At 44.5% G+C, this 26,935-nt stretch overlaps 1 pseudogene across 1 annotated transcript in view; it reads left to right on the plus strand.

Moving 5' to 3' along the window:
- Positions 1 to 1,816: 1,816 nt before the first annotated feature.
- LOC143666649 (cytochrome P450 3A4-like) overlaps positions 1,817 to 26,935 on the plus strand; it is a 43,548-nt pseudogene continuing 18,429 nt past the window's right edge. Inside the window, exons 1-10 of the transcript XR_013167721.1 lie at positions 1,817 to 2,357; positions 3,922 to 5,360; positions 9,692 to 10,333; positions 14,472 to 14,571; positions 17,220 to 17,333; positions 17,580 to 17,668; positions 18,418 to 18,426; positions 18,950 to 19,086; positions 21,976 to 22,100; positions 23,749 to 23,815. The product of XR_013167721.1 is annotated as a cytochrome P450 3A4-like (transcript). The remainder of the gene's footprint in view (positions 2,358 to 3,921; positions 5,361 to 9,691; positions 10,334 to 14,471; positions 14,572 to 17,219; positions 17,334 to 17,579; positions 17,669 to 18,417; positions 18,427 to 18,949; positions 19,087 to 21,975; positions 22,101 to 23,748; positions 23,816 to 26,935) is intronic.

Below are 26,935 nucleotides of genomic sequence, written 5' to 3' on the forward strand. Positions count from 1 at the left end.
GGGACTTGGAAAGAGCATGATTGGAAAATTGGTGACAAAGAGGCCTGGAGAAGAGGTATGTGGATAGACCATTCTGAGTGGCCTAAAAACATGACAATATTTATCTCTCATGTGAATTCCACACTAGAAGGTGACTTCCACAGAGGAAGATTTTAATAATATGTTTAATTTAATAATTAAGTAGATAAGATGACCTGTTCTGAGGATACCAGTCAGTCTGTTTCCCCAGCAACTCCTGTCATTGCCCAACGGGCTCATGAACAAAGTGGTCTTGGTGGTAGGGATGGAGGTTATGCATGGGCTTAACAACACGGACTTCCACTCACCAAGGCTGACCTGGCTACAGCCACTGCCGAGCGCCAGCAGCAGAGACCCACACTCAGCCCCTGATATGGCATCATTCCCCAAGGGGATCATCCTGCTACATGGGGGCACGTTGATTATATTGAACAAGTCCCATCATGGGCAGGGCAGAGATTTGTTCTAACTGGAATAAACACATACTCTGGACATGGTTTTCCTTCCCCTGCACATAACACTTCTGCCGAAACTACCCTCTGTGGACTTACACAATGCCTTATCCATTATCTTCTGCAATGAGTGACACTTAATCAAATCACCAGAAGGCTTTTAAGGAAGATTGAAAAGAGACACCACTGTTGCAGCTTCAGCCAGCCAGCCTCTCCTGAGAATTCTTTGAGGACCTACATTGCAGCTGCCATCTGGCTGCCTGCCTTACAGTTCTTGAACTCTTAAATTCCATGGTTAATGAGACACTTTTATAAATTTTATATTTTCAGATATCTCCTGCTAATTCTGTTTCTCTAGAGAACCCTCGCTAATACAGCCAGTGACCACATGTCCTTTGACCCTCTCTAGGACTCCTTCTCCTTCTCTTGTGAATCTCTGGCCCAGAGCTGTCCTACCCAGCAGCTGCCAGCTACACATGGACACTGAGCCCTTGCACTGTGTCTGCTCTGGACAGAAAGGTGCTATGAAGTGTTACATTCACACTGGAGTTTGAAGACCAAGTGTGAAAAAAGAATGTAAAGGATTTCAGAAGAGGGAAGCTCTCTGACCAGAGACAAACTCTCCTTAACAAACTAGGAGGGAAGGATGTCATGCCAAGGCTTTAAAAACACCCAATGCCAAGTTTTTTCTTTAACCCTGAAACCCTAATATGATCAACAGGGAAAGATATGAGTTCCAAGGAGACAGGTTCAGGGAAAACAGGAATCATGTGTATTAGAGAAAAGGACACTATGTGCTCAGGTAAGACTCTCTCCATCACTCTGTGTTCACTGCATCCCGTGGCACATTCCCTGCCTGGTAATGCAGGGGCCAGTGACAATTCCATAAACTCACGTCCTCATGACTCAGTAAGCCCAAAATGAAAAGAACATGCCACTTGCTCAACTGTTCCAGCAAACATCACAAAATGGTATGTTTCCATCCCTTTGGCATGTTCTTTGACTCCAATTGACCGGACATGGCTCAGAGGCACATCCCAGGAGCTGGGCAAATAGTGGTGGCAGAAGCAGGAACAAAGACACTTAATTCTCTTCTATAATGAGGCGTCAGGAGGTAGATAGTGCCAGAACCGGTGCAATGATGACATCAAAGACAAACTCCTTTCACCTTCCTGCCATCTTCAGAGTATGTCCAGTCGTGGTTGCAAGGTGGCCTCTGCAGCTCTGAGTTCTCGCCCCACTCCTCCCTTACTGTGGAAGGAAGCATTTCCCAGAAGCCCCTGGGAAACTGCCCTCCGTGTCTCATTGGCTAGGACTGGGTCACATGACACCCCCTCAATCCCAGCCGAGGGGAACAGCATGGCCGCGTTAGGCTCAGACCACCGATGTCAGACCCTGCGGCTGGACACCTTGTTCCTCAGGTGAACCGGGGGCTGCTCTGGCTAGAAAGAAGCGGAGAGCAGCCATCGAGGTACCACAGTAACGTCCACGTCACCCGAGCCGCCCCGCGGCCATCAGCCCGGTGAAGCCTCATTCTGCCGGCCGCCTGCCCCGGCCTCGCTCGGCGTCTGCTGCGCCTGCGGCTGCGTCGGCTTCTCCCGCCGGCTTCACCGAGGCCTTCTGCGTCCCGTGTCCGAGGGCCCAAGACAGCGGCCGTCACCTCCGTCCAGCCGCATTGTAGCCCCTGGTCCCCCAGAGCGCAGCGTTCAGCCTAAGGAGGCCATCCTGACGCGGAGGTGGTCGAGACTCGGGGGAGAGCAGGACGGCCGGTGCCCAGGCGAGTGGACGTGCAGACGAGGCTCCACGCCGGAAACCTGCTGGTGTCGGCTTCGTCACCATCAATTGGATGACGTCCTGAGGTCCAAATAGTGATTTCTGTTTGTCAGGGTGAGAAAATGGGAATAGATAGTAATGATGGTCCCATAACATCAGGACTGCGTCGCATTCCATAGACTTTTACACATGAGAGTGGTTATGGTGATAAACAGTGTATTATGTATGTCTTACCTCAATAAGAGAATTAAAAATGTAACAATAGAACTAGTCAAGAGTAAGAGAAATTAAGAATTACAAAATTAACTAAGAAATTAAGAAAAAGGAAGGAAGAAATGAATAGAAAAGGACAAAATTTGAGATACATTGAGTAATACTATGAAATGGAGATTTCTGAGCTCTGAGGGAAATGGGAGATATTGCCTGGAAATAGGAAATAAGTATAAATGCCTATAATTTGATGTAAAGAATCGTAAATACATTTCGCAGTAATGATCTGAGCATAGTTTTGGATTTATAATGTAAGTCAGTCCACTGAGTCTACGGTTTAGAGAAAGCCTTCCACAGAACTACAGAAACAGATGATAGGATGGCTCAAGATCAGTCTCTGAATAAGGAGAAATGCCTCTGAATTTTATTTTGATAAGGAACTTTGAGAGTTTTGTGCAGAACTGTGGGGCTAAGATTAGAGATTTGCCCTCTACAGTCTCTGTCTCTGCATCAGGCAGTAAGTTCAAGAGCAGAACCTGTAGCTTATAACCTATCTGGTCTTCCAAATCCCAGAGGAACTGCAGGCACTGGGCGGTGCATTTCAGTAACAGAATAGAGATCATCCTAGAGAATAAAGTAAACTTCCCTTAACATGTGATGCATCATAAACAATCCAAACTAAACGTGGGGTAGGTAACTGGGAATCACTATTACTCAGAATGGACAAGTAAAGGAAGGCACTGCAGGCTTTCTACCCATTTTAACTCTAGCTACAGGAAGAAGTTGATAAGTAGTTTTCCTTCCAACCATCTGCCCCACCTGCCCTCCCCCAGCCTTCCTCTCTTTTCTGGATGCCTTTCTTCACCTTTCCTTTTTCCCTGGTTAGGTTCTATTTTCTTTCTTTCTTTTTTTAATTTTAATCTTTTAACTTTGAAATACTTTCAGATTTTGAGGACAGTTACACAAAAGAATGCACACCACATACAGAGAATTCCAGCACATTCCTATCCCTCAGAGACTCAGGTCCACTGATTAGAACATTTTCCCACATTTGCCATAACTTCTTACCTGCCCATCCGTCTATCAATCCAGCCATATATCCATCCATCTGGCTGTCTGTTTACTTGTCAATCCCTTTTCTGAACACTTGAGCACAGATTTACACCCCATGCTCCTGAACACTGAATGCTGCTCCGCACGTCTCCTAAGACCAATGACATCCATTTATGTAACCACCTTCAGTGCATTTATCCAGTTCACAGCATTCAACGTTGATATACAGCTTACGTTCTATATTCCCACTTTTCATATCTCCCAGTAACATCATTTTGAGCCTTCTCACTCCCCTGTTAGAACCCGTCCAGGATGACACGTTGCCTTTCATTGTCGTCGTTCAGTTCCTCCCCCTCCCTCCCTCCTTTCTTCTCCCTCTCTTTGTTTATTTCTTTTTCTTTCTTTCTTTCCCTAGAATCTGCCATGACTAGCATGTTCCTCTGTGGAGAGGAGGTGACCCTTTGTTCTGGAAGATCCTGGTGGGAGCTATGGGCATCATCGTGGAGATGGGAACCAGAATTCAGCAAAGGTGTTGTTACTTCTGGGGTCGGTCCCCCTAGTGAGCTCATGGGGGCGAGACTTTACAACCTGCCTACCTGTGACTTTATATATTTTCACGTGGTCAGCGTTGTGGGAAGCCACCTGCACCCACTGCATCTCAGATTCTACATCTGCAAGTGTGGAGCAGGACATTTGATCCTAATGATCACTCCCCAGGGAAGCCACTGAGAGGAGCAGCAATGAATTGTGTTTCTCTAGACTTCCTGGGATGCTTTCCCTGGAGATCATCTCCCAGCCTCCCAGGTCTCTATTTTGTTGGGGTAGAAGCTTGCTGACAGTGCTCACTTTAGTTATCTCTGTAGGACATTGTTCTTCCAGCTCCAGATGCTGCCCTGTTAATGCCTCAGTCTGACCAGGCTGACCCATCCCTCTCCTTCCTGAGCCAGGGTGCTCCCAAAGAAGGGGCTGTGGGATCTCCAGCCACAGCCAGGGACCACCCTACATGCAACACCTACCAGTGGGTCTCACATCAGTGCCTGGAGGAACAAATGGGACATGGACCACACTTTCCAGGGGCAGCGCTGGACTTACCAGGTACCACCTGCCTAAAGCCTTAACAAAAGGCACAAGCCTGGGGAAGAAGAAATCTGTGACAGACTCCCACAGGAGGAGAGGGAGACAGGTGAGAAACCTTTGCCTTCCTCGGTTTGACCAAACAGATGTCCACTGCTCAGCTGGGACCCTGCAGCCCTGGGGACACACAGGCCAGAGAAAGTGGTAGGAGGAAGAGGGGCGCATGCAAATGCTGCAGAAGTGCTGAGAGTAAGAAAGGATAAAGCTAAAAGGATATGCAAAGCACATTTTATATTTCTTACATTTCAGTGGAGCTTTAAGAACTGGAGGTATTATTTTTCACGTAATCCACAATTCCTCATGCCAAGCAAAACAGCCCAGGGGGCAGCATAGTAGCAGTGCACAAGCTGCTGTGTGAGCTGCGGACAGTGACGTCGGCCACTTCACTGATGGCCACATTGGGGGCCCGTAGAAACAAGAGGCCTGCTAACTCCAGCTCCCGACCTCCCACCCACTGCTCCTGGAGACGTCACTGTCCAGAGATAGGATCTCTTCTTCCGGCCAGGTGACTGTCTGTCCGACCATCTGTTGAGGACAACTGAGGGCCTGGCCAGGTGACAGCTGCACGGAGACTGCCCACAGCGGCTGTGAACTCCATCCCTCCCACGTCTCATCCTCCTTGGCAGGATCTTGCAAGTGAAGCCCATGGCTGGCCTGAAAGTGTGGAGATGGGTGCTGAGCTTAGCTCAGTACAGGGCTGGTGCACACAAGAGCGTCCAGGTACAGGACACGGGACCCTCCAGCAAGGTCACCCACACATCCTGGTGTCCACTCTGTGTAAACTGCCCCACCAGGCACTAGGAACAGAACGGGGATCACCACCCAGACCCTGGTCTTGAGAAGTTCACAATTGGATATGAGAAACAGATGTGGAAGCCAAGGAGGGGGAGGGTGGAGGGAATAACAGAAACGTGTGTAGGAACGGGTGTTTCCCAGGAAGGGGTTGAAGCCATTTGAAGTGATCAGGGAGAAAAAGGTAACAGAGGATTCTGTCGGAGTTGGGCTTTGAAGGATGATTAGGAGCTTTCCAGAGGTCAAAAGGGAATTCTAGGCAGACTCCTCTGCATGGGTAGAGATCTGCAGATGTAGATTTTTGGGGCCTTAGCAAGGGTTTTGGAGTGAGGACAGCCATGGGGGTGAGGCTGGGCCTGTCCAGGAGTCAGGGACAAGTCAGGGGATACTGAAGGCCAATAACCTTCGGGTTTACAAACAACCCTTAGTTGATTAATTGTCAGTATCTCGTAAGCTATGAACTCAGTGGAGTCAACTGGGAGTGTCCATGGCTGTCCCTGCCCTGCCAAAGTGAAACAGCCCCTTGGCTTTCTAAGATGGCAACAGCAGGGTAGGTGGCCCTTGTACTGGCTGCAACTGGGCAACAACTACTTCCTCAGGAGATAAAAACACCCCAACAGGCCTCACTGAATCACAGCAGCACTGAGTAGACAGGCTCTGCACCCAGCAAGCCCAGCAGAAAGGAAGACTCAGGAAAGAGAGTCCTGGGAAGATAGTGACAATGGACCTGTCCACAGGCTTTTCCACCAAAATCTGGGTCCTCCTTGCTACCTGCCTGGGGCTGCTGTATATGTGAGTACCTGTCCAGGCCTATCCTCCACCATGGTGGGCTGGGGCTTCTGGGCCCAAGGAGGACAATCTTCCCAGGCTATGCTGGAGGTCCAGGAGATAATGGAGGGGAATGATCTGATGATCTGCTGGATGATACAGAAATGTAAAGGCATCTATTCTGATTGTGCAGATTCTCAAAGGCCACTCCCACCAGCACCCCCAACTCCCAATTTCTGTGCCAAGGACAGTTAGTGAGTTTTTGGCCTTGAGCTGACTTTTGATGGACCAGTATGAACCTGCACAAAGCAGCCAGAACTGAGTGGACACAGTATTCCTGGTAGGCACCATGGGTAGGGGCCTCCCCAACCCTTTCCCAAGTGTGGGGTTCTGGGCTGGGTGGGGGCAGCTTGGGGTTTATCCCCGTCACCTCTCCTTGCAGAAGGGGTGATGCGGGAATTCAGGAATGGCTCCTGCTCCGCTCTCGTGGTGTCCACGGGTGCCCAGGGTGCACCCAGTCCCCTCAGGAGGCTGAGGGTGCCCCAGCCCCTTCTGCAGGCTCAGGCCTTCCCTCTTCTCTTAGCCCAGCTGGGGCTTCTCCCTGCACCTCCCCCCAGCCTCCAGCAAGACCTGACACCTAAATGGGGAACCTTTAAATCCAGGACACTGGCAGGGACCTGAGCCCTTCTCTTTTCTTCCCCCTTCCCTTCCAGTCCCGGGAGGGTGAGCACAGTTTGTAGGTTAATTCCCCCCTGGAAGGATCTCTCATGGCAGGTTTAGGAGGCAGAAGGCCCTGGACCCGGTTTGGGTCGTAAGAATTTTCCCCGAGTCCCCCACAGAACAAATCCCACCAGCACTTAGCAGAGGCCCCTCCTCAGTGCAGTTCCTGGCATCACCGAGGGCCTGGAGGAGAGTTCCTGGGGACCCCTGATGCCCCCCTCACTTCACTTCCACGTCCATTACCAGAAGGAAATCACCATGCGGGGAAAAACAGAAACCATCAGCCTGCATTCAAGTCTTTGAAGGAAAGGGTGCAAGGTGTTGTGGCAGCATATTCTCTGGCTAAGACATGCTGAATTTCATGGTTATGCTGTAATTTCAGTACACTTATATCAGAGTTTTATGGAAAAGAGCATTTCCAGCTTGTGTTCTTGAAGTATGAGTGGGGTGGAGACAACGTGGCTGATGCTGTGAAGACATGTGACCCGCATGTGCTCCTCCACCTTATGCGAGGAATAGTGAGCCCAGAGCACATCCTGATATAGGTGGCACAGGCACACTCACACCCACCTGACCGCAAGTCACTTTGTTCCCTCCCTGCAGGTGCGTGGGAGGGAAAGGACTCCAGATGGGAGGAGGGAGATGGGAGGAGGCTCCAGGCTCCATGCAGGCAGCTCCTGTGGTGTCCCTGGGCACTGAAATCAAGAGGCATCTCCCACACACTAGCTGGAACAGAAGCAAAGGGCTTGGAAATGCACAGTGCAGGGCAGGAGAGCAGGCCCAGGGGTGCTGACAGAGTTTAAAAGCAATAAAAAGGGCTACAGTGGTTGTTGTTAGTCCTGCCTGCTGGACCCTGTCCAACCCTGCCTTTCCCCTGTGCCCATGTGAGCTCAGACCGAGGACAAGATTCCTCTTGGGGGCACTGCTGCTGAAAGGTGAGCTCCATGGCTGGGACTCCTGTGAGCGCCACTACATCGTCCTGAAAGTCCAGAAGCAGAAATGAGCTGACCTAATTTGCAAGTGGCCCCAGTAAAGGAGGGACCTTGGAGAACATGCCAGAGGCCACCCCCGCCTGGCAGTCAGTAGGCACATCTTGACCCCCAGTGGGACCTGACCAAGGGGCAGGTACTCAGTGCTCCAAGCACTCTCTACTTTGTGCGGGCTTCAGGTTCTATTTGATAGTATATCATAAGATTATTGGATTTGCACAGAACACTTTACAACTCATGCTCATTTAAAGCCTATTGTCCAAGGAAGAGGAAACAAATTTTGAATTTAATTGTCCGGAACATTTGATAGGGACTTGATAGGTTGCACCACACTTCTTTGCTACCAGGAAGAAACTACTTGAATTTGGAAGTCTTCATCTCTTTTCACCAAAGCCTACTATAAGACTGTTGAACTATTTACGCTCTTCAGACATATTTTCCAAAATAACCACCATGGGCTCACCATACAGACCTAGCAGCTGCTCTCCCAGTGCCTGCAGCTGCCTCTTCTTCTGCCTCTCTCCTTCCTCTGCTCTGTCATCTCCCAAGGACACTGGGGTCTGAAGACTTGCAAGGACCCAGCATCAGAGATATGGGTTCCACAGAAGATCAAAGATGTATAGCAGGCTGGGCTGCCCTTTCCAGGATGGTGGACACCCAGGGGCAGTGAATACCCTACCTCCTGAGTGAACACGGGGTTAAGGGGGATAGGCCTGCCCTGGGCTTATCAGGTGTAAATCACCATTAGGAGGACTGGATCCCATTGGAAAGACTGGTCTGGACTTGGATTATTTAACTGTTCCTTCTTCTAATGCAATCAATTCAGGAAATTTATGGGGCAATTGCCCTTCCCTACAGCACATGTTAATCCAATTTTCTGACAACAGAGGCCTGGCAGAGATGAAACAGCACTTTCATGTTCACGAAATGAATACACACCATGCACCTAGTTAGAGAGCTAGGAAACACCATGACTGTTCCCAGGGCTCTTTTGTTTTTACAAATGTCTATACTGTTAAATACAACATAATATACAAGGAAAAGGGAAAAAAGCAATGATTGTCAAGATACACTTCAATAAGTAGATATACAATAGGTTTCAGAGTTTGTTGTGGGTTGCCATTCCGCTACTTCCAATTTTTCCTTCTAGCTCCTCGAAAACACTAGAGACTGGGAAAGATTTTTTTCTTTTTTATGAAAAATACCACATGTACTAAAAAGCAATAAATTTCAAAGCACATCGCAACATTTACTGGTAGAACAGATTTCAGAGTTTGGTATGGGTTACAGTTCTCCTATTTTAGGTTTTTATTTCTAGCTACTCTAAGATACTGGAATCTAAATGAAATATCAATATGAGTTGGCAATCATACTCATTTGTTAAACACTCCTTTCTCTGTATAACTCCATCATCACCTTTGATCTTTCTCCCACTCTTTATGGGTATTTGGGTTATGCATATTCTAGGTTTTGCATGTTAAAAGGGGCTGTGGATGATAGGGATATGTGGATGGAACTAGCTAATGTTCTAGAGAGGGTAGACACTCTGCATTTCAGGACTTATCTGGTCCAGGGACCCATCTGGAGATTGTAGGTTTCTGGAATGTTACCCTATGCATAGAACCTTTGTAAAATCTTATATATAATGCCCTAGGTGTTCTTTAAGATTGTCTGGAGTGGTTTTAGCTGGGTTTTGGCAAGTTATGGTACGTGGCAATTCTAGCTGAATTTGCATAAGAGTTACTCCAAGGTAGTTTCTCAACTTTGTTTGAACTCTCTCAGCTACTGATATCTTTAAAGGCATATTTAAGGAAGACCAGATGCTAAGTTGGGGAAAGTGCCACAGACTGGAGGAAAAGCACCAGAGGGTTGAGTGCACTGAAAGAACAACCTCATCATGAATTCCTGTTAACCATCTGTGACTCCTGGATGCAGTTACACAAAACCACATCATCAGAAAAGAAAGATTTTTCCCTTTTTACCTAGAATGAGATCCACAATATGTGACGAGTCAACTTCCCAAATAGACATCAGGGAAAGTCCCAGCAGAGTTCCAGTTGAACCTTCCAGGAGCTCTCAAGTCTGGAAACGTTGGCCAAGTCCTCCCTCCCAATTGGCACTGTGAAGATTTCAGCAGCTATTATCTAAGCATGGTTACTCTTTGGTGATCTACCAGAGGAGGTGGAAAGGAGATGATGGTGCAGTGTGACTGTGGACCCTGGAGTTCTTATTGTTTCCTTATAAGTTACTTCCTAACCTCGAGAGTCCTACTCCCTGTGTTAATGACGGGCTCAAGGGTCCAGTGACCTGGTTTCTCTGTCATTTTATAGGTATGGCACCTACACATTTAGGACTTTTAAGAAGATGAGAATTCCTGGGCCAACTCCTCTGCCTTTTCTGGGAAATGTTCTGGCCTACCGCAAGGTGAGTGTCCATGACTTTTGTTTGCAAAGACCCACTTTCCACCACCAGGACAAATGCCCTTCCTCAGGAGGACCTTCTGATCTTCCACACTTTCTGGAAATGATGTTGAAGACCACACATGGCAGGGTGGTGAGGGAACCTCTTGGGTCTTAGTGTCAACTGTAGGGTTGTCCACCTGACAGCCCAGCCCTGGTACAGTCAGCCACGGACCTGGTGTTCAAATGTCATCAGTGTTACAAAGATGATGACTGAGTCAGGTGCTGGCTCCTAGGAAGGCCTGGTGGTCCTTAGGACCAGGAGAATCACCCAATGGGGATGGCAAGAAGCTCATGAGCTGTGAGTGCTAGATTAAAACCTTCCTGTTGCCCTCAGGACCCCTGAGTAATGTTTCCATCCTTCCCTCCTGGGTAATGTTTGAACTTCTTGTTACCAGGCCACCCAGGTCATCATCACCTCACCACTCACACCTGAATTCTCTTGAGATCTGTCCATCTCCCTGTCATTATCTCCATGACTTTATCAAAGTTCTGCTTCCCAAATTGTCTAGGAGATTGAAGAGCCATATCAGGAGCTTTCGGCTTTACTTCCTTCCTTCAGAGCAGGCCCCTGTGAGGAAGGTTGAGCAGGGAGTCAGTGAAATGAGGTGCAGTCATGGCTGTCTCTCTCCATCAGATACTCTACACTGAAATGGGTTGTTTTAACCTCAGTTAAGGCATAATCCGGGGTTAAAAAAACAATAGTAAAAAGGTGAGTCTCTGACATAGGTATTAAGAAATTCAAACCAAGCTGAACATAATATAAAATGTGATACTGGGGCTGAAGCACCATTGGGCATGCAAGAGGCTAAACCCCCTGGAGGCTGCCTACAGGGCCTGGCACAGGCTGCTCTGCTTGGGCTTCCTTCCCACAGACCTCACACTTGCTTCTCAGACTCCAAGTCTACACCTGAGGACCCCATTTACATATTACCCCCGAACATATTACTTGATATTTTTCACCCTCTAAAAAGAAGTAATTTTGTCTCCACCCTTCCCAGATGAACTCTTTAGCTGGGCACCCCAGGCCCTGTCTTTGGGAATCCCATTTAGCATAGTTTAAACATGACTACTGCAACGTGGACTGGGAAGGTTCTTTTCTGAGACACGAAAGTGAAAATGCAGAGCAAAACTCACTGTCTACCATGTGCAGGTGGCACCTCCATTTCTTGTCTGTGCTGAGAAGGAAAATGGGAAGGCACAGCTCTCTTTGTCATTCGCGCACTCACTCTGTCCTCAGTCAGCACCACACCTTGGCCTTATGTCAATCCGAACAACAACAAGTAGTCACACATGTGCTTGACTTCCTGACCTGCTCAACTCCAAGAGCCTCAGGAGATGCATGAAAAGGGCACAGGTCAGGAGGGAAGGAGAGTGCCTGCCCTATGAGCCCTTCCCTCCTCTAGGCCTCAGTGCTGTCCTGTGCCCGTGGAGGTCATAGCTCTGAGGGTTACGGACTTTAGAGCAACGCGTGCACAATTAAGACTTCAGAAAGGCAAGGGTGACTTCTTACTCAGAGATGGGGTTCAGTCGTTTCCTACCTACAATATTCAACTGCTACTATAAGTTCTCCACACAAATATCTCCTCTGTCTTCTCTCCTTACCTCTAAGATGTCTCTGAGTAACAACTTCCCTCCAAAGGCTAGTGAAAAGTAGCCTGAATTCATAGTTGCACATCATATTTGACATGGGAAAAGTAGGGCTCAGCACATTTAAGATAGTTACTATGTTGTTGTTTTTTTTTTTTTTGTCTTTACATGGTTTTTGGCATTTTGACATGACATGTTTTAGAAAATATGGGAAATTGTGGTGGTGAGTATTCTGGAAACTTCCAGTGGATAAACCTGTGGTTCAGGGGAGGACAATCTCAGTGCAGAGGCTCCTGGAGGAAACCGTTTATCATGAAGATCCTGGAGACTTGTTCTGCCAAGGGTCCTGGGTTCACCAGGTGTCATGGTCTACAGTCAGGAAAGGGACCATTCTCAACCAAAATATCCAGATAAAGAAAGAACTGGGCCAGAAAGTTGTGGGTTCTCCCCTTTCTACAGACTGGTCGGCCAGGGACCCCTACCCAACTCTCTAGGCAAATAAATATTCCTCTCCCTCATTGTCCTTACTTAGATCCTATTTAATTGCATTGAAATGCAGTATTTTAGCCCCTTCTAATATGTACATATTATTGTCCCTTTATCAAATGAATTCACCTTTAATTAAAAACCAAAATTCCCTTATTTGATTTTGTATTTAATGTGTACTTGAAAGAAGGTCTGTGGGATAGAGATAAACCCATTGGGAAACCATTATGCTCCGCTTTCTACTTCCTACCCAAGTGGGGAACTGTTCTGAATTTCAAGCCTGGACTTCTCAGTAGCGGTGCATGCAGGCATTTCTTCACACCCCCATGCCTGCTGAGTGGAGGACGCGTAGACTCCTTTGAAGGCAGCTTTCCCAGTGGGATAACTGACCTCCCCATGCTGCTAGTACTGGCTGCTCCCTGGGGCGCTGTGAAGTTTTGGTGAGTGTGGAGTAAGTGGCCCCATCATGGCTGGGCCTTGGTGCCAGAGCCAGTGGGAGAAGGCCGGGCCTCTTCCCACCACTCCGTCTTCTCTCCTCAGGCCCTCGGGGACCCCAGCGCCGGCCGCGGGGCTATGCTGACCCCATGGTTCCAGAAGGCCACGTGCTGGGGTTAAAGAAACCCACAGCCCGGCGCCACCACGGGCCCAGCTTCCCATCCCCCAGCACTGACACGTCGTGCACACCTGCTGGACTCGCTCCACCAGTAGGGGCCATTTCCTCTTCAGAAAGGGTTCTCAGGCTTGGGTGGATGCGGGAAGCCATGCACAAGCTGTTACAAAAGCAGATGCTTGGGCCCCACCCAACAAGTCCCAACCTAGTGGATTGGGGTGGGGGAAAGTTTTGAATCGAATACAGGGTTGAAGAAATACATGGGCTGGACTGAGATGATGAGTATAAAGTGACCAGTCTGGGCAGTCCAGAGAGGAAAAGTGAGCAGGAGCTACCTTTAGCTACTGGTCAATGTTGTTACCTTCACCTCTAGTCCCTTCCTCATCAGGGTAATTTTGGAAGAAATACTGGTGAAAGAGGGACCAAGCAAGAAGCATGACCAGTGTGGTGGTGCAACAGACCGAGGTCTCCCCTCAAGAACTCATGCAATGGCCCCACACTGGCATGTGTGACACATACACTAATCCTCTGAGCTTGGACTATTTTTATAAATGTGCAGCACTAAGTGCAGCATTTCTCACCAATTGTTGCCTGTGATTACATACCCACTTAAAATGCCTCTGTAAAGTCAAAGAATATGTAGGTGACTTTAGGGAACTCTCATTCTGTTCTGGCTTATTCCATTCCTCTATATTCTTTTTACCCATTATCTATTTTATTAGAATTTTTCTATCCTTAATGCTACCAAAAATCTCTTTTTAATACTTAAAGTAATTATATCTAAGCAGGAAACTTTTAGAAAATAAGGCAAAGAAACATTTATAATTCCAATATAAACTTGCAGCATTCCAAGGCTTTTTCTATTTGTGTATTTTTAAACATTTATGATCAATATTTCTACATTTTCATCTATTATTTTTTCTATTCATTTTTCATGTTTTGACATATTTTAAATGATAACCTTCTAACCACTGAGTAGTTTGACTGACCTTATGTAATTATTAGTTTTTGGTCTTATTTACTTGCCTTCGTTTTTCACTTTCCTCATGTCTTTCTTGATAATGAAACATTTTTACCATACAAAAATTTACGGAAAATGACCCAGTGACTGTACCCAGGGGCCTCCACCTAGACCTGAGGCACATACTGATGTCACTTGTGACCGTGATCTCAGGGACAGCTGGGTTGTCTGCGGATATCTTTACACTACCAGAGCCCTCTGCTCCTCACTGCGTGAAGACTCAGGCAGCCTCTGCAGTCGGGACGTTGTTGTGTCTCACGTGCTGACGTGACCTGGAAGGACACATCTGAGCCTTGTCCAGGTCAAGGGACAGATGCTTCAGGGCCGGGTGAGCGTGTGGCCTGGCGGGGTGGCCCAGTTGTGGGCCTGGCTTGTCAGTACTCTCTCCCCATACAGGTTTTACGATGGCCGGCAGCCTGTGGTGGCCATCACGGATCCCAGCATGATCAAGATGGTCCTGGTGAAAGAGTGCTACTCCACCTTCACCAACCGGAGGGTAGGTGTGGCCCCAGTTCCCCACCATCTGCCCTAGATGGCCACGGTCACAACTCCCAGGACTGGACACTGCAAGAACCACCCAGGACTTTGACACTGGAAATCCACATAGCTTATGTGGCTGTCAGCAGTTTCAGATGCAGACACTAACACGTGTGTGTGTGTTTGTGTGTGTGTGTGTGTGTGTGTGTGTGTAGCTCTGTGCTACTTTATGACAGCTGTCGATGTGTGTAACCACCACCGTATCAAGGTCCAGAATTGTTCCAACACAATTTTCTCAGTCACCAGTACAAATGCCTTTTTCTCTAGCCCCATTTTATTTTTATTTATTTATTTATTTTTGCATGGGCAGGCACCAGGAACTGAACCCGGTCTCTGGCATGGCAGGCGAGAATTCTGCCACTGAGCCACCATGGCACTGCCCATCTTTTCCTCTAAATAGGACCATTGCAGAGGAAATAGCTTTTATTTTGATGATAACAAATTATCAATTTTTTCTTTTATGGATTGTGCTTTTATTTGTTGAGTCTGAAACTCTTCTGCCTCAAAGATTTTCTCCCATTTTCTTCCCTAAAATTTTGTAGTGTTACATTTTCAACTTAAGCCTGTGCTCCATTATGACTTCAATTTAATGTAGGGTATGAGGTTTAGGGTGAAGCTCAATTTTTTTTTTTTTTTGCCTATGGGTGTCTGTATTTGTTTGCTAAATGCTGCTGGAATGCAAAATACTGGAAATAGAATGGCTTTTAAAAAGGAAATTGATTATATAAAAGTTTATAGCACTAAGACCATGAAAGTAACCAAATTCAGGCACCAACAACAGGTTACCTTCACTCAAGAAAGGTTGATGCCATCCCCAATACCTCTGTCAGCTGGAAAGCCATGTGTCTGGCATCTGCTGGTCCCTTGCTCCTGAGATCTATTGCATTCAGCCTCTGTTCCTGTAGGGATTCCTTACTTTGCTTCTCTAAGTATTGGTTTCATCTTTTGGCTTCCCTTGGCCTCTCCAGATTCTGGCTTCTTCAGCATCTCATGGAAGGCCCATTTCAGTGTCTGCTGGATTCTGCCCATGTGTTGGCATCTGCTCTATTAGCATCCCAAGCATGTCCAAACATCCGTGTCTCTGTCAGCTCTGCATCCTCTGTTGGCCAAGCATCTGCAACTCCAGTTGTGTCTGTCATTGCTGAGCTTCCTCCTAAATATTTCCTCTTTTAGAGAACTCCAGTAAGAATTTTTTTTTTTTTTTTTTTGCATGCACAGGCACCAGGAATCAAGCCCAGGTCTCCGTCATGGCAGGCGAGAACTCTGCCACTGAGCCACCATTGCCCACGCTTTCTATTTGAATTTAGAATAAATTTCTCTTTGTTTACAAAAGCCTTTGCTGGAACTTTGAAAAGAGTTAAATTAACCTTTAGATAAATTGGGGAATGACTGATGGCTTTGCTATGTTGAATCATGACACAGTATGGGTTTTTTAGTTTTTTTAAAAAAGTATTATTTTTAATCCTTTCATCAGCACTTTGTAATTTTTAATATTCAGATTCTGTACATATGTTGATAGATTTATATGTAAATATTTCATTTTCTTTGGAGTAACTAATAATGGCATTATGGTTTTTTAACCTCAGTTTCATACATTTCTTGTTATTTTATAGAAATGCAATTGATGTAATGCGTTGCTATTGCATGCTGTGACAATACAGAACCCACTTATTAGGAGTAGGAGCTTTTGGGTTTTGTTTTTTCTTTTGTATATTCCTTGATTTTAGATTTTCTATGTTGACAATGTGTCATTTAAAATTTGGGACAGTTCCATTTCTTCCTTTCCAATCTGTGTGTCTTTTGTTTCTTTTCCTTGTCATATTGCACTAACTAGGACTTCCAGGAGGCTGTACAGGGGAGTGATGAGTGAGCATCTTGCCTTCCTCCCAATGTAAGGGGGAAAGCATTCAGTCTTTAACCATCAATATGGTGGTAACTGTAGGTTTGTTTGGAGATGCTCTTTAGTAAATTAAGGAGTTTCCCTACCCTCCTAGTTCAGTACAAGTTTTTATCATGAATGGGTGTTGGAGGTAATCATTTTAGACAAAATATTCTTTTATAAGATGGAAGAAGGTTTTCAAGCAGTTTGGATTATTAAGCCAGCTCATGATCTTAGTTTTACCTTCTCTCACTGAAATAAATTTAAGAAAAAAGGACTCTCCTGGGATTCTTTTTTTCATAATAGCAAATGGATTCCTAAGCATTTAAACATTCACACATATTTTTTTAAGTTCACCATAAGAAGGCATTCCTCCCTGGAGTGCTGCAGATGTGCATGAAATCAGAAGTGATCTGATGTCACCTACACTTTGCCACAGTCATCCGGCTCACTTCACAAGGCACTTTCTCCTCTCCACAGTCCTGTATCTCTATCAGGAATAAGGCTTTCCCTACAATGTGGAGCACATCCATTTAGAAGGAGATTGGTATATAAAAGCAAAAATAATAGGGTTAAATATTTATGGAAAATCTAACTTTGAGTGTGTATGAAACAGACAGTCACAAAATAAATCCTTAATAAATGAATGCCTGTTGAGGAAATTTTCCACAACTGGGGAGTTCCTCAAAACTTACATTAGGCAAAATGTCTTTTGCTTTGGACTCTAGTACCTTGGTCCAGTGGGATTGATAAAATATTCCATGAACTTCTCTTTGGATGAACATTGGAGGAGATTGTGAACATTGCTATCCCCAGCATTCAGCAGTGGAAAGCTCAAGGAGGTAAGAAAATAAGAGGGCTTTTCATTAGAAATTTGAAGATGGAATCTGGGGACTGGTGGAATGTCATTGTCGCTTTCCAAGGGGGTAGTCAACTAAATTAGGGATTCCTAGAATTGTCCCTTATCAATAATTGTCCCTATCTGATTCTCTATAAATGTCACTTCTGGCTCTGTGCTTGGAAAAGCCTGGTCCTGGCAGCCTTAGGTCTCCATATTTACCCACGTTTATGTTCTGCTTTGTATTTAGATGTTCCCAATCATTGGCCAGTATGGAGATATGTTGGTGAAGAACCTGAGGAAGGAGGCAGAGGGGGGCAAGCCTGTCACCCTGAAAGAGTAAGTCGGAGGGTGGCTGCTGGGTTTCTGAATGTGGCCATGAGCCTTCCAGCTGCCTGTGAAGGAGCTAACAGCCGACTGTTGAGATGCTCTTATGATCAAACAAAAGCCTGTGTGGGGTGTTCAGACTTCAATGTGCAACCCAAGAAGGCCTGGTTCCCATCTGATGACTGGGCAGCCAGGAAGGTCTGTCCCCCTGTGTACATGAGCCAGGATAAACCCACCTAGGATATTCGGGAGAACAAAAGAAATAAGAAGGCTGAGAACCGAGAAATGTGATCCATAGCACCAAAGCTCAGCATGTACAGGGGATGGTGTGGTGGGAGGGGAAGGCTTTGGTTCTTATCAGCAGGCACTGGGAGAGTAGGAAAACCCAAATGTCGAACTTGAAGCAACTTAAACCCCTTCAGACATTTGCTGAATAAACAAAGGAAAATGCTAAGTGTTAATATTTCCACCAGTCTTTCCTCCAGCCTGATAAAGGGAAGGCCGTCTACAGGGTGTGAGTGGAGTGACCGTTTCATTCATTGTCTAAACTGGACACTTATGAATGATGCAAGACAGCAGTTACAAACTGGGACTGACCTGGACATACATGGGTCATATGGTCGCTTGTCTGTGTAATGCCCCAGATTGATTTTGGAGTGAATTTTATTATTTTTTAACTAAGAACATTGTGAGAGCTCCCATTTTAGGGAAATGATTCTGACCTCATGTAAACTTGGATCCCAGGAGTTGGGGCAGTGAAGGTTCTTCAGGTGGTGTAGAGAACGGTGGTGTAGAGATAGTGGACGAGGTCCCAGCACCTGAGAACAGGGTGTGAAGTTTCTGGCACGTGCTGGGGAGGATTCAGCTCTTGGTATGGAAACTGGAAAGGCAAAACCTGGGTGAAATGTCCTCTTTCTTGGCACCTGAGCAGAGTAAACTTCCCCTCCTTGTCCTACTCCAGCCCTGTGCTCACACACCCTGTACACACACTGCTGCACTCTGTCCGGGGCCCGTTTCCCTCTGTGCCTGAGCTCCTTGCTCACATGTGGGTCCATCTCACCTCATGTCTCCACCCATCCGCCCAGAGCCAGCTGCCTCCCTGGCACCTGGGGCATGCCTCTGCAGGATGCACAGGTGATGGCCATGTCCACTGGAATGTTCCAGATTCTGGGTCCCTGTAGTGTCTCATCCAAGAGTTTGAATTTCAGGTTCTTCTTGGCTGTGCTAGGGAGGGATGACAGGTGGGGCTGATTTGACACCTCCCTGTCTCTCTGCCCTGCTTAACGTCTTCAGGGTATACAGCATGGACGTCATCACGAGCACATCATTTGGGGTGAACATCGATTCCCTCAACAACACCCAGGATCCCTTCATGCAAAATGCCAAGAAGCTCCTAAAGTTTGATTTCTTGAACCCTCTTGTGTCAACATGTATGTGTGCTGCTACTTTCTCATGATTTTTTTTTAACAGCGGCTTCATTGATGTAATTCACATACCATGCAGTTCACCCATTGCATGGTACAACTCAGTGTCTTTTGGATGATCCAAAGAGATGTGCAACCATTCCAATTTTAGAACATTTTCACACTCTCAGTAAGGACCCCCTTACCCTTTACCTACTCCTGTCCATGACACCGCTCTCATTCTGTGAAAACACTAAGCTGCTTTTTGTCTCTATAGATTTTTCTATTCTGAACATTTCATGTAATGGGATCATATAACAAATGCTCTTTTGTGGCTGGCTCCTTTCACGCAGCATATATCGTATATAAGACTTGCAAATTCTCACATTGTCTTTTATGCTTTTGATTGTACTCCTTGAAATATGGAATGTTTTAATTTTGAAGATGTCCAATTTATGTAGTTATCTTTCATTGCTCATACTGTTGGTTACTTTTCTACAAATCCACTGCCAAATCAGAGATAATAAAGGTTTGTTCCTTTATTTTCTTCTAAGATTTGCATAGTGTTTGCTCTTACATTTAGGTCTTTGATCCATTTTGAGTTAATTTTTTATAGATGATGTGGAATAAGTGTCCATATTCATCCCTTGAATGTGGATCTCCAGCTGTCCCAGCACCATTTGTTAAAAAGACTATTCTTTGCCCATTGAATGACCTTGGCACCCTAGTTGAAAAATTGATTGATCCATTGGTTTATTTCTGGAGTCTAATCCAATTCACTAATTTACATCTCTACCCTTATACTATTACCACATTGTGTTCACTATTAAACTTTGTGCTGAGTTTTGAGATGAGGCACCAGAAGTCTTCTAATATTGTTATTCCTTTTTCAGAATTGGCTTGACTTTCCTGGATCCCTTGCAATCCCATATTAATATTGGAATCAAACTGTCAGTTTTTACAAAGAAGGCAGTTAGAATTCAGGAGGGCAATCTATTGACTGTACATCATTTGGAGGAGTATTGTCATCTTAGCAATATTAAATCTTCTGAACATGGACTCAAATGGATTGTTTTCACTTATTTAGAACTTCTTTATTTTTTTTAATCAATGTTTTGTAGTTTCTCAGCATATAGTTCTGCACTCTTGTTCAATTTATTCCTCAGTATTTTAATCTTTTCATGCTGTTATAAATGAAGTCATTTTCTTAAATTTCATTTTAGATTATTCATCACAGTGTACAGAAATACTACTGATTTTGGTATAATGATCTTTATACCAAAATACTATAAGCATTTATTAGTTCTAATAATTTTTGGTGGGTTCCTTGACATATTCTATGTATAAGATCATGACATGTCAGAATAGATACTGTTTTACTTATTCCTTTCCAATCTGGACACCATTTATATCTTTTTCTTGATATAGCTTCCCTACTAGAACCTCCAATACAATGTGGGATAGACATGGTAACAGCAGCATCCTTGTCTTGTTCCTGATCTTAGGGGAAAGCCTTCAGTATTTCACAATTAAATGTGATGTTGCTGAAAGATTTTTCAAAGATGTTCTATATCAGGTTTAAAACTCCCCTTCTCTTCATATTTAACATTTATATCATGAAAGGGTGCTGATTTTGTCAAATGATTTTTCTGCTTTTCTTGAGTTGAATATGCATGCTCTTTGCATTCCCTTGACATGGTGCATAATATTAATTGATTTGGGGATGTTGAACACCCTTGCTCTCCAGGGAGAAAACCTATGTGGTCGGGGATATAATCTATTTTATATGTGGTGGATTCAGCATTGCCAGTATTCAGTTGAGGACTTTAGTATCCATGTTCATGAGAGCTACCGTGTGGTGCTTCTTTTCTTAGGTGGCCTTGGTCTGGTTTGGGCATCCAGGGAAAAGTGGCCTCATACAGTGAGCTGGGCCATGTTTTGTCCTCTTCTGCCCTGTTTGATAGAATTTGGGAAGAACTGGTGTTTATTATTCTTTAACTATTTGGTAGATGTCACCACTGAAGCCAACTGAGCATGAGATATTTTTGTGAGTAAAAGTTTGATTACTAATTGAATCTCTGCACTCAAATTTATTCTTTCCTGTTTGCCAGATAGGGGCTAATCTAGCTCAAGGTTTCTCTATTTTAATGGTCCTTTCAAAGAAAAGATTTTGGTTTCATAGTTTTCTCTATTGTTTTGTACTTCTATATTTTTCATTTCCACCCTGATTATTATTTCCTTCATCCTGCTGCTTTAAGTTTGGTTTGCTCATCTACTTTCAGTGTCTTAAGTTAGAAGGTTAGGTTATTGATTTGAGATTTTCCTTCTTTTACAAGATAACTGTTTACAGCTAAAATTTTCCATCTAAGCACTGGCTTAGCTGCAGCTCATGAATTTTGGTATGTCATGTCATTATTTTCATTCATCTGCATTAAGTTCTAACTTCCCAATGGATTTCTTCAGTGTGTCCAATGGTTAGTTACAAGCATGTCACTTAATTTCCACATGTTTGTAAGGTCCCAGTTTTCTTTGTTATCAATTTCAGATGTCATTCCATCATGGTCAGAGAAGATACCTTGAATTATTTTTATACCAGGCAAAATTTCTTAAACACCATGGCAAATAGGAGCAGCAGACATTCTGCTGACTTCTCCATTGACATTCAGGGAATGTGGATGTGTCCCACTAGTAACAGTATCAGAAAGGGTCAACTGGTCTCCCCCATGGTGGGGCCCATGTGGGCACCTCCACTTGCTGGGCCATTGACCTGAAACCTGAGCAAGGGGCCCAGAGAGAGGGCCCCTTCCTGTGTGGGTCCCTGATCTCTTTGACTGTGCTCAGTAGTGTAGGGAATTATAATCTTCCTGGAAAATAGTGCATTTTCACTCTGATTTCTTTTTTTTCTCTTCCCTACAGTACTCTTTCCATTCCTTATCCCATTTTTTGAAGCAGTAAATGTCTGTGATTCCAAAAGATGTTACTGAATTTTTCAGAATTCCATTAAAAAGATGAAGGAAAGTCGCCTCAAAGATAATCAAAAAGTAAGATCTGGTGACGGTTACATGAGTATTTATAATTTTTTATTACTTCTTTAACTCTACACCTATGATTCATTTTCTGTATTGCTTTTTAACAAAAAGATATGAAAAAAACTCTAGGGTTTGGAGCAGGAGTTTTCACATTTGAGGGAAATGCAGAAGGAAGAGTGTCAGGATGGAAGGAAGAGAAGGAGTCACAGAAACCGGTTTAAAATACGTAATGGGATTAGTAGGCATGTCCTTCCCTCAAGATATTGTCAAAGGATAAAACTTCTTTAAAAGTTGTGGTACTGGCTCAGTGGCAGAATTCTCTCCTGCCATGCCAGAGACCTGGTTTCAATTCCCGGTGCCTGCCCATGCAAAAGAAAAAAAAAGTTGTAGTACTGGCATTGTAATTGCCCCAGCTCTTGGACTGGCCAAGAATCATTTTAATTCCAAGGTTTTTATTTTAAACATCACCCAGTGGAAGACACTATGAGGCTATCTGATGGAAATGGTCTAAATTTTTTTTTTAATTTGTGACACTTTTATTTTTCTTAGTCAGACATGACTTTGGGATAATGGACATTTTGTTTTGAATAATTACCTAAAACAGATAAAATATAGTAAAACAAAAGTGCCACATTTATGGGATGATATAAACAAAACTTGTGAGCAAGACTAGAGGTTGATTGTACTCTTCCATTATTGCTTTTTAAGAACAATACAAATGATTAAGAAAGACCTACATTCTTTGCGGGTGCACTCAGTCATGCTTCCCTTGAGATGTGTACCAAAGGAAGTATGGTAATGAGTATTAAGGGAGTCGAATGCTGTTAGCCTGTGGGTTGTACTGTGAATTGTAGTACCTGCAGGAGTGGAGGCAAAATACCCATAAAATAGCCTTTCAGATTCAGTTTGACTCGAGTTACATTGGAAATTCAGTGGTTTGGTGCAGTTGTACACCTGTTGGCTCTGGAGACTTAAACAGAATTGGATTGGGCCAACCTTTGTTCAAAAGGACTTGCAGGTGCTACCAGAGGTATTAGGATTTGTGGGGAAATGCTCTAATTTATGGCACCTTCTCATTCTCTGGTTAGGGGAGTGGTCTCCTCTGGAAATTGAAGCTGCAGCTAGCTCAGCTGCTTCACTGCCTGAGCCCTGGAGGACAGCAGCAGGGTGTCTGCAGGTCAGGGAGTCATGGCTAAGCAACCCAGGGTGCACTGACAGTAGTGGGGGGTCCCTGCAGTCGGGGGCATTGAAGATGCTCTCACAGAGCAGCCAATTGGCCTGAAATGTCAGGCGTGAATCTTCACGATCACTTGTCAAGAACAAGATGCAGAGCGTGAAATTAGTGCAGGAGAAGAAAAATGCATGAGGTCAGGGACTTCCTCTGAGCAGGCAGGCATGACAGAGAAAGGAGAAGGGAGCTGTACCCCATAGCCAGAGACCCAGGGTTAGGGACTGCAGACTTCCCAAATCAGGCGGGCATGGAGGTTGCACATCTCCTGGGAACCCTCCTTTGGCAGAGACTGGCAAAGGGTGTTTCTGCCCCTGGGGAGCCAGGCATCACCACTCAGACATTGGGCCTGCATGGCCCAGATTCCCAGGAAGAATTTCCCTCTGAGTTCCCAAGTGCCATGCCGTCACTGCAATCTCCCTCTGTTTCCAGTATCGAGTGGACTTTTTTTCAGCTGATGATTACTCCCAGACTTCCCAGGAAACTGAATCCCAAAAAGGTAACCCAAGGAGTGTCATGGGGGCTGAAGATGGGGGAGCGCAGAGGTGAGGGCTGCTTTTAAAATGGGCTGAACATTTTCCAGGCAGATGAGAATCTCAGCCAAACTACAGAAAGAGGCATACTCAGATCTTCAATGGTGGGCAGAGAACTTGGCAGAAGCACAAAGGCATAACTTAGTTCTAGATTGAAGGACAATCATAAAACAGATATCTCATGCCCAGAAGTCAGTCGGTAGATTGTTTAAATGCAGAATCCCTGGCCCCACCCAGAAACCCTTCATCAGAGCCTTGGCCTGGAAATTTGCACCAAGGCATGGCCTAGAGGGCACGTCGTCCCTGTATTGCTGACCTTGACTTGGAGCACAATGTACAGGCCGGGGTCACTGCCTCAATCCATGGCACAGGTTATAGTCCCTGTGTAATTTAAAAGCATGGAGAGGTGGGAGTCGTTGAGACTCTGAACGTCTCATTCCTCTTCAAACTTTCACCTGCTCCTTTTATCATATGTTGATGATTTCTGATAGTTTCTCTACTGTGATGGTTGAAAATGGTGCTTTTATAATTCCATCATTCCTTCTACATTTATGAGTTGGTGCTCCATTGTGGGAGAGCTTTCCATTCTCTTCCATTCCTTTTTATCAGCATGATTTCATAAATTATTAATTTACTCTGTCACTACCATCATTTGTCTTGACATTCATGTTGTCTCAGGTTCACCCAGGAGAAGCCCTTCCTGGTTGGCTCCTGTTTCATTGCCCTGACATGACCATTCTCCAAGCACACATCACTTTCAGGTCTAAGATATTTCAGGTACTGCTGCAATTTCCCCATGACCAGCCCTGGAACCAACCATTTCTAGATGGAGCCTGATTCCTTTTACAGGGAAATGGCATTTAGAAACCAAAATCTGAGAGCTAGGTGTGCGCAATGCTACTGGTTTTCCTTCCTTCTAGATCTCAATGAATGTAGCCAAGAAACTAAATATATTAGCACAGAACTAAGAAACATAAATACATCTATGTTTCTCAGTATGCTGTGACATAAACTGGCTTTCAAAAGAGAAAAAAAAGGGCTTATTGTTATATTATTTCTGTGACCTATTAATCTCATCATAGCCAATTTCAAGTTAGCAATGTTATGTCCTGCAATTCAGGCCATTCCTGAACATTGAAAACTTAGGTATAGAGAACAAAAATGAGTGGACACTAATACACTACTGAGAATATATGTGTTCCCATGTCTGCATCAACTTCTGTCCACCTCTCATCAATGTATTACATATCTCTCTGTCATCTTTGTATCATCAGTCTTCATCATCTATCAATTGATCTGTATTTCCTATTTATCAATCTAACATGCATTTATCATTCTACCACCTTTACATGTTTGAATGTACATATGTATATTTTCACCTGTCTTTAAATACATCATCTATGTGTCTGTATATCTATTTATTTATCATCTATCAATCATCTGTGTGTCTATCTTATGTCTATCTTTTCATGTATGACTAATTGTAGGTAGGTAGATGGATACGGTGGACTCATCTACCTACCTACATATCATCTATCTGTCTTCATCTTCATCCTCATGGTTCCACAGAGTGTCTGTGATAAACAAAATGTTCTGTATCCATGCTGTTCAATTCAGCAACCACCAGACATGTGGCTGTGGGGGACTGGAAATGTGGCTAGTGCTACTGAAAATGAAATTTTTCATATTATTAGATTTTAATAAATTTAATTAATTAAATGAAGCTACAAGCTTCCAGATGGACAACACAGCCCTAACCTTGAGTTTCTACTCCAATTACAATTCAGGATCATCAGATTCATCTAAATAGGGGAAAGAATCTGATCAGTGAATGATCCAAAACAGAACCACAGAAGCCATCGTTGGGAACTCAGAATCTTGCTTGCTCCCTTTCATTTCATTTTGTTTTTACTTATGAATTACATGGGTGGGGCAGGCACCACATCCATTGCTGATGTCCAGGCACCTAGAAGCCCTAATCCAGCCCTGATCCAACAACCCATGGCCCAACCACACTAGCTTCTCTCGGGGAAAGAGCAGGCGGTAATCTTGCTCATAAGCACAAGGGCTGTTTGGCATCAGAAAGGAGAGCAAGGATGTGGGCTGTGCCTTTTAGCCATTTGTATTTTCCCTTCTCAGCTGTATCTGTTCATGTCTTGAGCCCATTTTTGTTTTTAGCTTAAACAGTGGGAATTTATTTGCTCAAGGTTTTGACATTGGGAAAATGTCCAAATCAGGGCATCTTCAAGGCAATATTTTGTGCATTCCCATGTGTGGGGTTGTAAGCTGAAAACACGATGCAATGGACTTCTAGAAACTTCTAGGTACAGAAGAAAGAAAACTTTCCATGAGTAATATCAGTTTGCAATAAAAACATGAGGATTACCTGGGAGGCCTTAGTAGCTTCATTTTTTTATTTTACTTTTTTTAAAAAATGTAACAAAAAAGCACAAACATTCTTAACTTTTGATCATTCCATTCTACATATATAATCAGTAATTTACAAGGTCATCACATATTGTACATTCATCATCATGACCATTTCTTAGAACATTTGCATCAATTCAGGAAAAGAAATCAAAAGACAACAGAAAAAAGTTCATACATATCATACCCCTTACCCCTCCCTTTCATTTATCACTAGCATTTCAATCTAAATTTATTTTAACATTTGTTACTCCTATTATTTATTTTTATTCCATGTGTTTTACTCATCTGTTGATAAGGTAGATAAAAGGAGCATCAGACACAGGGTTTTCATAATCACACAGTCACATTGTGAAAGCTATATCATTATACAATCATCTTCAAGAAACATGGCTACTGGAACACAGCTCTACATTTTCAGGCAGTTCCCTCCAGCCTCTCCATTGCATCTTGAATAACAAGGTGATATCTACTTAATGCATAAGAATAACCTCCAGGATAACCTCTTGACTCTGTTTGGAATCTCTCAGCCATTGACACTTTGTCTCATTTCACCCTTCCCCCTTTTGGTTAAGAAAGTTTTCTCAATCCCCTGATGCTAAGTCTCAGCTCATTCTAGGGGTTTTCTCAATCCCTTGATGGTGAGTCTCAGCTCATTC

This window comes from Tamandua tetradactyla, chromosome 23 (genome assembly GCF_023851605.1).
Source record: "Tamandua tetradactyla isolate mTamTet1 chromosome 23, mTamTet1.pri, whole genome shotgun sequence".
Lineage (NCBI taxonomy): Eukaryota > Metazoa > Chordata > Mammalia > Pilosa > Myrmecophagidae > Tamandua > Tamandua tetradactyla.